This window comes from Camelus ferus, chromosome 9 (genome assembly GCF_009834535.1).
Source record: "Camelus ferus isolate YT-003-E chromosome 9, BCGSAC_Cfer_1.0, whole genome shotgun sequence".
Classification (NCBI taxonomy): domain Eukaryota; kingdom Metazoa; phylum Chordata; class Mammalia; order Artiodactyla; family Camelidae; genus Camelus; species Camelus ferus.
In genome coordinates this window covers 43,248,462-43,259,132 of record NC_045704.1, presented here as the reverse complement: position 1 = coordinate 43,259,132, position 10,671 = coordinate 43,248,462, and positions in this window count along the sequence as shown.

Here is a 10,671-nt window from a genome sequence, read left to right as displayed (position 1 = left end):
GGACTCCCAGGAATGGCCAGGAGGAGCATGGCAGGGCCTGGCATCCCAGAAGAGCCAGATGGGACAAGCCAGGGCAGTAATGCTCCAGATCTGTTGGTGTCTCCCCATTCTCCCTGAGGTGGGGTTCTGTGGGGCATAAAGTCAGTCCACCCCAGAGCCACCTCAGCTGCTTTGCCTCTTGCTAATTTAAAGTCTTGAACAGCATATACATTTTCTTTGTCAGCATTTTTAGTGAGATAATTCCACATTCACATTCAAGCTTTTTAATTCTACATGTAAAATACATGATGAGAAACATTCAGAAATATTTCATGTGCTTCGTATTTTTTAAAAATGAGATTGAAGTATGCACTATATTTCTCTTTCCCACGAAAGATGTGCAGAGGTGGATGGTCAAGGGCTGGCGTGGCTCCGAGGCCGTCACGGTCCCAGGCTTTTTCTGCCTTTCTGTTCCTGGATCGACTTCCTTCCTCCAGGGGACTTAGTGTCCGAGGTGGCGCCGGACCTCCTGTTCTGGTTGATGTTGGCATCAGGGCATACTGCCTCCATTCATGCTTTAATTCAGATGCAGACGATGACCTTTGCAAGACACAATTAAGATAAGCTGGGAGGTTCTAACTGGACTTGGTTTGAGGCGTCCGAGGTGGGGGAAAGGCAGGAGGGAAGTCATGGATCACAGGCTGGACCACACCATTTGGCTTTAGCTCTGTGGTGCCCTCTGGGCCCTTTCTCCCCATCCCTTCTGTGCTCCCGCCCCATCGCTTTCACTGCCCAGTCCTGCAGTGCCCTGGGCTCAGCCTGCTTCCTGCGCCGGGCTGGTGCACTTCAGTGTGGCTTTCGGGACATGCGCCACATGTGGACCCCAGGCAATGATGTCACCCAGCTAGTTTTTCCCTTTCTGTTTCCCTTCCTGCCCCTTTTCTTTCCACCTGAGCCCCTCACCTAGACGGGAAGTGCCCCTCTGCCTGGGGAGTACCTCAGTCCAAGACCCTTCCTGGGACTTCCACAGACTCCCACCATCACACCTGAGGAAGGAAGGACTGAGGTATTTCTTGCTCTGAGAGCAGGCAGAGGATGTTTCTGAAAGCTGTCCACCCTGGGTGCTATTGAAGCTGCATCGCCCTCGGTTTCCTAGAGCCCAGGGCCGGATGCGGGATCTCACTTCAAATGCTCACGTCTGCAGAGTAGCACTTATCCCCTTGGCCTCTCCACCCTGAAGAGTTATAGTTATTAAAATAATTGACAAGCTCTTAGAAATGTCAGCCCTCCACTGTTGAGAATCTAATAACAATAATACTAGGCCCAGTGCCTCTGGGCTTTGGCAGTGGATTAAGTCACCAAGGGCCCCAGGGTCACTGGCACAGGCTTTCTCTTCCTAATAACCCCAACCCCGCAGCTCCCCTGAGGATGGAATGAACTCTGTGTTCCTCTAGTTTACATTAGCTGGTGAACTTGGCAAAAGCTGTCATTAAACAGAAGCTATGAGAAAGCCAATCTTGTGGAGTCAGAATAGGTAACCACATTTACTGCTGTCTTCCTGAATTTCTGCATTTTTTGACGTTTTCTTCTCTAAGGCTTGGATTTGTGGAACACAGGTGTCCTGGGAGATAGGAATACAGGTTCTGAGAAAAGAGGGTTCTGTAGCCCAGAAGACTGGGAAACACCACCTGGGCACTCTTTCTGACATGCACAGGTACATTAGCCTCATTAAAGTCAAGAAGTTCTGCAATAAAAACTTTTTCATGAATATGTGCAATGTATTAAGCATTGTTCTACAACATCTGTTTTTAAAAAAAATTTTTTTTATTGAAGTACAGTCAGTTACAATGTGTCAGTTTCTGGTGTACAGCACAATGTCCCAGTCATGCATATACATACATATATTTGTTTTCATATTCTTTTTCATTAAAGGTTATTACAAGATATTGAATATAGTTCCCTTTGCTATACAGAAGAAACTTGTCTTTTTAAATCTGTTTTTATATATAGTGTCTAACATTTGCAAATCTCAAACTCCCAAATTTATCCCTTCCCATCCCCTTTCCCAGGTAACCATAAGATTGTTTACTATGTCTGCGAGTCTTTCTGTTTTGTAGAAGAGTTCATAGTGTCTTTTTTTTAGATTCCACATACGAGTGATATATGATATTTTTCTTTCTCTTTCTGGCTTACTTCACTTAGAATGATAGTCTCCAGTTTCATCCATGTTACTGCAAATGCATTATTTTATTCTTTTTAATGGCTGAGTAGTATTCCATTATATAAATATACCACAACTTCTTTATCCAGTCATCTGTCGATGGACATTTAGGTTGTTCCTGTGTCTTGACTATTGTAAATAGTGCTGCTACGAACATTGGGGTACATGTATCTTTTTGAATTAAGGTTCCCTCCGGATATATGCCCAGCAGTGGGACTTCTGGAACATATGGTAAGTCTCTTTTTAGTCTTTTGAGGAATCTCCATACTGTTTTCCACAATGGCTGCACCTAACTGCATTCCCACCAGCAGTATAGGAAGGTTCCCTTTTCTCCACACCCTCTCCAGCATTTATTGTTTGTGGAATTCTGAATGATGGTCATTCTGACTGGTGTGAGGTGATACCTCGTTGTAGTTTTGATTTGCATTTCTCTGATAATTAGTGATATTGAGCATTTTTCATGTGCTTATTGACCTTTTGTATATCTTCATTGGAGAATTGCTTGTTTAGGTCTTCTGCCATTTTTGGATTGGGTTGTTTGCTTTTATGTTATTGAGTTGTATGGGCTGTTTATATATTCTGGAAATTAAGCCTTTGTCAGTTGCATCATTTGCAAATATTTTCTCCTGTTCCATAGGTTGTCATTTTGTTTTGCTTATGGTTTCCTTTGCTGTCCAAAAGCTTATAAGTTTAATTAGGTCCCATTTGTTAATTTTTGCTTTTGTTTCTATTGCCTGGGTAGACTGCCCTAGGAGAACATTGCTAAGATTTATGTCAGAGAATGTTTTGCCTATGTTTTCTTCTAAGAGGTTTATTGTGTCTTGTCTTATATTTCTTTAAGCCATTTTGGGTTTATTTTTGTGTGTGGTGTGAGGGAGTATTCTCACTTCATTGATTTACATGCTGCTATCTAGTTTTCACAACACCATTTGCTGAAGAGACTGTCTTTCCTCTATTGTATATTCTTGCCTCCTTTGTCGAAGATTAATTGACTGTAGGCCTGTGGGTTTATTTCTAGGCTCTCTATCATGTTCTGTTGATCCATATGTCTGTTTTTATGCCAATACCATGCTGTTTTGATTACTGTAGTTCTGTAGTATTGCCTGAAGTCTGGGAGGGTTATTACTCCAGCTTCATTCTTTTTCTTCAATATTGCTTTGGCAATTCTGTATCTTTTGTGATTCCATGTGAATTTTAGGATTATTTGTTCTATTTCTGTGAAAAATGTCCTGGGTAATTTGATAGGGATTGCATTAAATCTGTAGATTGCCTTGGGAAGTATGGCCATTTTAACAATATTGATACTTCCAATTCTAGAGCATGGGTTATCTTTCCATTTCTTTAAGTCATCTTTAATTTCCTTAATCAGTGTTTTGTAGTTCTCCATGTATAAGTCTTTCAACTCCTTGGTCAGATTTATTCCTAAGTATTTTATTGTTTTGGATGTAATTTTAAGAGGGATTGTTTCTTTACTTTCTTTTCCTGCTAATTCATCATTAGTATAAAGAAATGCAACTGATTTTTGTATGTTAATCTTGTATCCTGCTACCTTGCCGAATTCTTTTATTAGTTCTAGTAGTTTTTGTGTGGAGCTTTTGGGGTTTTCTATATATAGTATCATGTTATCTGCATATAGTGACAGTTTTACCTCTTCTCTTCCAATTTGGATCCCTTTTATTTCTTTTTCTTGCCTGATTTCTGTGTCTAGGACTTCCAAGACTATGTTGAATAGAAGTGGTGAGAGTGGGCATACTTGTCTTGTTCCAGATTTTAGTGGGAAGGCTTTCGGTTTTTCACCATTGAGTATTGTACTAGCTGTGGGTTAAAAACACCTTCTGAACTTTATTTTAGCCAAGGACTCTCAAACTTTTTGACTGTAGAACCGCTCATTTGGGGAATCTCTGTTTATAATCTTCAGACGTGCTAGTGTTCCTTTGGGACCACCTCTCTTAGCTTGATGCTTTCTAGAATTGGGCATCTAGGAGTTCCCGAGAAGCCTTGGCATGTCGTGGAAACTCCACCTGTCAAATGGGAGCATTGCTCACTTCTCAGGGCTGTGAGGATAACTGGTCTGGCACGTGGAAGGGGCCCAGACCAGGGCCTGGCGTGCAGTGAGTACCCCATTAATGTTAGTTCAGCTGTCGTGCCCAGGGAAACTGGGCCATGATGTAGGTAGTAGACCCCAGAATGGCAGTGACCCCAGTAACCGGCACTTCCCATCTGGGCACACACATCTGCTAGTTAATCAGGGGACCATCTTACTGACCTGTTTAGTAGGAACAGGTCACAGTCCTTGAGGCTGACCTTCAAGACTGAACCCCTGAAAAGTGCCCCATGGCCTTTCTAGAATGACAGAGGTTGGGGCAAGCAGTTGCCCTTTCTATTCTTCTTAAAAATGTCCCTGTGTCTCATGGGAACTCTGGATCTGCACCTGGCATTCTGTGGCATGTGAGGGAGGGGAGGGACACAGCTTCTTCTCAGTCCTGGAAACAGACACCTCATCTTATACCAACGAGGGCGTGGAGTTCCTTTCACAATAAACTGATGGTTTCCTAGTCAGTTGTCTCATTTCTGGGCAGACCTTTTTCTCTGTGGGCCCAGGTGACCTATTACCACCCCCTTTCCCTGAGGCAGAGAGCAGATTTATCTGTAGTTGGTGAAGGGTAGATCTTGGAAGCTCCAGGCTTATCTTTGAAAATGCCTGGAAAAATGAACAGTGACCAAGTGCTAAGTTTTAAATGGGGGTCCACTTGGCTTTGTAGACGGGACTCGGGCTTTGGGGTCAGAACGTGGGCTGGGATGCCAGTTTTCCCGGTTATTGGCTGTGAGACCTTGGACAGGTCACCTCACTTCTCTAGTCCTGTTTCTTCCTCCCCTAGACACAGATTCTTTTTGCTCCCTCACAGGGAGAAGGGCTGCATGGACTGGGAAGGGGTGAGTTAATGAATGATGAACACAGAGGATCTAGGGCAGTGTCTGGCTATTTCCTGCTTGTTCAAACCCCACTTCTCCCTAAGTTAAATTACAAATTTAATAGAAATATTACAGTCTATTTGCTAGAGTTAGAATCATTATACTAAAATTAATATAGAAAAACAAACATTCAGGAATAACCAGGAAACCACTGAAAAAAGCAAAACTACAATGGAAGACTAGCCTTACCAGACACTAAAACAAACTATAAAACCTCTGTAATTAAGACAGTGTGGTACTGGTGCATGAATAGACAAACAGACCAGTGGGATACAGAGTCCAGGAACAGACTTAATTACATGTACATGTGATAAAGGTGGCATCTCAGATCATTGAGGTAAAGATAGACTTTTTAATAAATGGTTGCTGAGAAGATAAAAATTGATCCACATCTCACATATTATCCAAGAATGAACTCCAAATGGTTAGGAATCTACATGTAAAAAAAGAAAAGAAACTATGCAAGTATTAGAAGAATGAATGAATTCTTTAAAACCTCAATGTAGGGAAAACTTTCTAACTGACTGAAAATCCAGGGGTTCTAAAAGATTGATACATTTGACTAAATAAAAAAAATTTAAATGTATGTGACAAAAACCACCAGAAAACGAAGTCAAAAGACAATTGACAAACTGGGAGAAAACGTTTACACCATGTAACGCAGTCAAACAGCTAATATCCATGAAGAATTCTTTTAAAATAGAGGAAGGACCAAAACTCCAATAGAAAAATGAGAAAAAGACCCAAACAGACAATTTACAAAAAAGATATGAAAATGGCCCTTAGACATATATAAATATTCAAATTCACTCTGAGAAATGCAGTTTCTATTTTATCTGAATATTTGTGTCTCCCCCAAATTTATATGTTGAAAACCTAATGTCCAAGGTGATGGTATTAGAAGATGAGGGTCTCTGGGGGTGATTAGGTCATGAGGGTGGACCCTTGTGAGTGGAATTAGTGTTCTTATAAAAGAGACCCCACAGAGCTTCCAAGCTCCTTTCACCACATGAGGACACAGCAGCAAGCCAGCCATCTGCAGTCTGGAAGAGAGCCTTCATCAGAACCTGACCATGCTGGCCTGCTGGTCTTGGACTTTCAGCCGCCAGAACTATGAGATACAAATTTCTGTTGTTTATAAGCCACCCAACCTGTGATTTTTTATAGTAGCCCAAATGGACTAAGCAGAAAATTAAAAGAACACTGACATATTACCAGAATAGCCCCCCCAAAATACACACACACACGTACACACACACACGACATACATTTCTGGTGGGCATGCAGATCTGTACCACCCTTCTGGAGGGAAATCTGATAACAACTATAAATATGCACTTAACATTGTGGTCCAGCAACCCCACTTCTAGGATCTAATATATGTTCTCCTCAACATGTCACCTCCTCAGAGAGGCCTTCTCTGGCCACCCATCTCTCCATCACCTCATCCCTTCTCCTGAGGTTCCTGACCCACGCTGTCTCCAGCCCAGCCTGTACCTGACCTTCTCCTTCCCCAGGATGCCCCTCTTCCCACCAGGCCCCAGACACTGGCAACTCAGCAGCCTGAGTGCTGACTGCTGGTGCTGTGCTGAGTAATTGGGGTGGGTGGGTGGATGGATGGATGGACTGATGGACGGGTGGATGGGTGACTGACCAGTATGCTTCTCTCCCCACAGAGCAGACTGCTTCCTGATCTGTCTCAAAAAGCCTGTGGAGGGGCTGGCTCAGAGGCCAGCTGTCTGACTGAGAGGGAGGCCGGGCCAACACCCCTTAAATCCTTCCCACCTGTGGCCCTCAGTCTTCTGGCTAAAAATGGTGGGGTCATACACTCAGCTCCAAGGAGAGCAAGGCAGGCACAAACATTAAGCACCTGCTGTATGCCCAGAAGGAGCCTTTACCAATGTACCCTTTACTGCTTACCACCACCCTGGGAGGCAGGGGCCATCCTCCCTACTTCACAGATGGGAAGCCGAGGGGCCGCCCTTGGGCAGGTGCCACCTGCCACCCTATAGAGAGGGTCTTGGCTGGAGGAGGAGGAGGACACCGTCTCTTGAGGACCCCACAAGGAATGCCTAAGGGTGTGCGTGTACATGCCTGGACATGCCCACCTGTGTGCAAGTGTGCCTGCATGTGTGCATATGTGGGGGCAGGAGAGGCTGGTGGTGCCCCCTGCCCAACTCCAGGCAGCCCAGATGCTGGAGCCTCCCACCCTGGAGGGAGGCCTGTGAGCTAACCCCAGGCTCGCAACTGTGGCCTTGTTCTCCATCAACCAGAAGTTAGCTTAGAGAAAAGGGAGGTGACAATGGGCCCTAAACGGATTAAAGGTGTATCACACATCTGTGTATTACACATATTACATGTCTCTTCTCTTTTAATCTGCCCTGTGACAGGTGCCTTAAGGATGCTGAGGGAAACTGCTGTTCAGAGATACCAGATGAGTCATACTCAAGATCATACTCTGAGCTGGGATGTGAAGGGGACAGAAAGCCCTCTGAGGTCGGCACTATGCACAACTCACTTCATTATGCCTGACACCACATCCACTTTACAGATGAGGAAATGTGGCTCAGAGAGGTGGAGTGAGTGGCCCAAAGTCACGCAGTCAGCAGGAGGCAGGGCTGGGGCCTGAGACTAGCGGGGATTAGCAGATTGGTCCCTGTGCCTGACAAGCTGTGGGTTTGGCTGCTGTTTCCCCAACTGTCGTCTCAGATCTACCACCTCTCCACGTGGTTACCTTTTTGGCAGAAGAGCAATCTGCTTAGTCAGGGTGACTGCCCCTGTGCCATCCAGGGGTGACATCCTTAGCTGGTGCTTGTGTAGAATCCTCCCATGGGAGCTGGCACCTCCAGCCCCTCTGGGGGGACACAGTGAGCCCTGGGGGCTCTTGTGCAGGAGAGGGGGTATGAGGAGACCTCCAGAGCTGAGCGACCCTACTGCCTGGACAGCCATTCTCACTGGCCAGCTCTGGCCCCACCAGAGGCTCTGGTTGTCTGTTCTCCTCTTCCCCCGGGCCTGGAGAGCCCCCAGGATGGCCTGCTGCAGTTGGGAGTTTGAGGAAGTGGGCCAGTTGCTCACACAGCTCGTCCGTCTCTGAGGAAGCACTTGGAGGAGTAGTGTCTGTGCCGGGGGCGGCCAGCTCCGGCTGCACGTCTAGCTTTGGGTCCCAGGAATTCTCTGACAACTGGGGGCCTGGTGTCAGGCAGAGCTGGCTGGGAATGGTGACTCCTTTGCTCTCTGAAGCTGTATTGGGAATCAGGGGCTCCCCGCCATGGCTACCTGCGGGGGCCACCCCCTCCTCTGAAGATGGGCTGGGCCCCAGGCCTGGGCCCTGGAGTTGGTCTCCCTTCAGGTGGCTCAGGGGATGGTCCCTGGGGAACAAAGGTGTCCGGCGCAGCACAAGGTCGCTGTAGCAGGTCAGGAACTCCTCACTGTCCAAGTGTGTGCTGGCCCGGCTCTGGGGGCCCCAGGAAGCCAGGGGGCCAGTGAGGGGGCTGCGGGGTGCTATGGAGACTTCAGGCAGGCTCAAGGCCGCAAGCAGAGCGCACGGACCATCAGGGCTCTCAGCCAGTGCCCTCCCGGTCCCTGCCCTGACGGAGCAGCCTGGGCTTGGACGGGCCTCCTGGAGGCCATCGTGGGTCTTTGCCTGCCCTCTCTCTGAGGTGCACCTGCAGTGGGGCCCGGCCACTTTCTCTTGGTCCGGCCCTAGGTCCTGCCCACCTGGGGTTTGGAGAATGGCCTCACACGCGACTCTTGTCAGGAAGATCTCAAACACCACCTGTTTGGCGTCCTCCTCGCTGATGGCCTGGACCAGTGAAAACTCGGCCTCGGAGGTGGCCATGTAGCCCAGTCCTGCCCAGAATGGTGTGCACTGTGTGTTCAGAAAGCACGGGCCGCACCCAGTAGGCAAAGTTCCCCGTGTATGTCTGAAAGAAACATGGGTGTTCGTTACAGTGGGATACATCTCAGCAGAGTGGCTTCGAGGGGCTAGGCAGGACAAGGGCTGATGCCCAGGGCCACGGGAGGCTCCTGAGAAGCAGGTGGGCCAGGGCATTGGGCCACATGGAAACTTGATCCCATTTTACAGAAGGGCACACACTGAGGCCCAGAATCAGGACCTCTGTCTCAAGTTACACAGCAAGAGAATGACTGAGTTCCCAGCAATCCTGATCTGGAGCCAGAAGAGAATAAGCCTTTCCAGTGGCTTTCCACAGCTGAACTCTTTCTCTTGTTCCTTATGAGCTCCTTGGTGCCATCTCTTTAGATAGGCAGTATAGCCTAGTGGTTAGGAGCTGCATTGCCTGAGTTTGAGTCCTTTTCGTGCTGCTTATTAGCTGGCGACCATAGATAAGTTGCATTAACCTCCTTAGCCCTCAGTTTCTCCAACTGTAAATTGGGACCAAGGCCAGTGGGCATGATGGACACACTTTCCCCCCGGGAGGCAGAGCCTGGCCCCTACCTGAGATCCCCCTTGCTCAGGGGTGTGGTGGTGCCTACCTTCAGGGACCTGATTTCCTTCCTCCAGGGAAACAGAAGTAGGTTGATGGAGATTAGTTCCAGGAACTCCAGTGCCCGCACCAGTTCGTGGCAGATGTGCTGGGTAGAGCTGGGAGCCCCCTGGGGATGAGTGGCCCCCAGATCAGAGTCCATAGCCTCAGGCAGAAAGAGCTGAGGAGGGGCCACTGTACCCAGGAGCCGCTGGGCCCTGTAGGTGAGGGCTCCTTGCCTGCAGACCCTGAGCCAGCCCTCCCCTGCCCCATCCATGTAGTAGCTGATGAGGTCGTCCAGGAGGGTCTCAGGAGCATCCTCGTCTGGACCTGGGGGTCGGGGCCAGCTCATGGTGGCTTTGAGGGCCTGGACATGGATGAGAGTACTGTGGGCCTCTCCCGGCCAGGCCCAGGCTGTCCTGCCCCAACTCGTAATCAGGAAGCTGAGGAGGAAGTTGTGTCAGCAAAAGAGAAAGCTACACACGGAGTGGACTGCCACTGCTTGTCACTCTGGAGGTGGCTGGGGCTGTGCTCAGCTCCCCGTCTCCCTCTCCTCCCCGCAGAGCAGAGTGGAGGTCGCCTGGGTCCTCGCCTTGCCCCGGGAGCAAATGGGAGAGCACGTCAGAGCCGGGCATCCTTCCACCCTCCCTGCAGCAGTCACTGCTGGTATTACCCAGGGCCCTCATCCCACCCTAGATGTCACTGTGAAGGCTCTTATGCCTCATGTTTGAGAATCTTCTCTGGCTGGTGTGCAGAGCAGGCTGCAAGAGCCAGAGAGTTAACACCCAGAGGCAACTCTCAGCCAGTCACGGAAGGTCGGTGGATATGAAGCCTGGCTTCCTGCTCTTGGTGGGGTGCTTCTGAGGTGTAGCCTAGGCTGTCTTTCAGAGGATCCAGTGGGCTTCGCCCCGGTCACCCATAACAATGACCTGCTCATTAATGCATCTTTGTTGACTCTTTTCCCTCCCTTGTCTTAATTCCCAACTCCTTCACTGTGTTTTCTTGGGATCACCT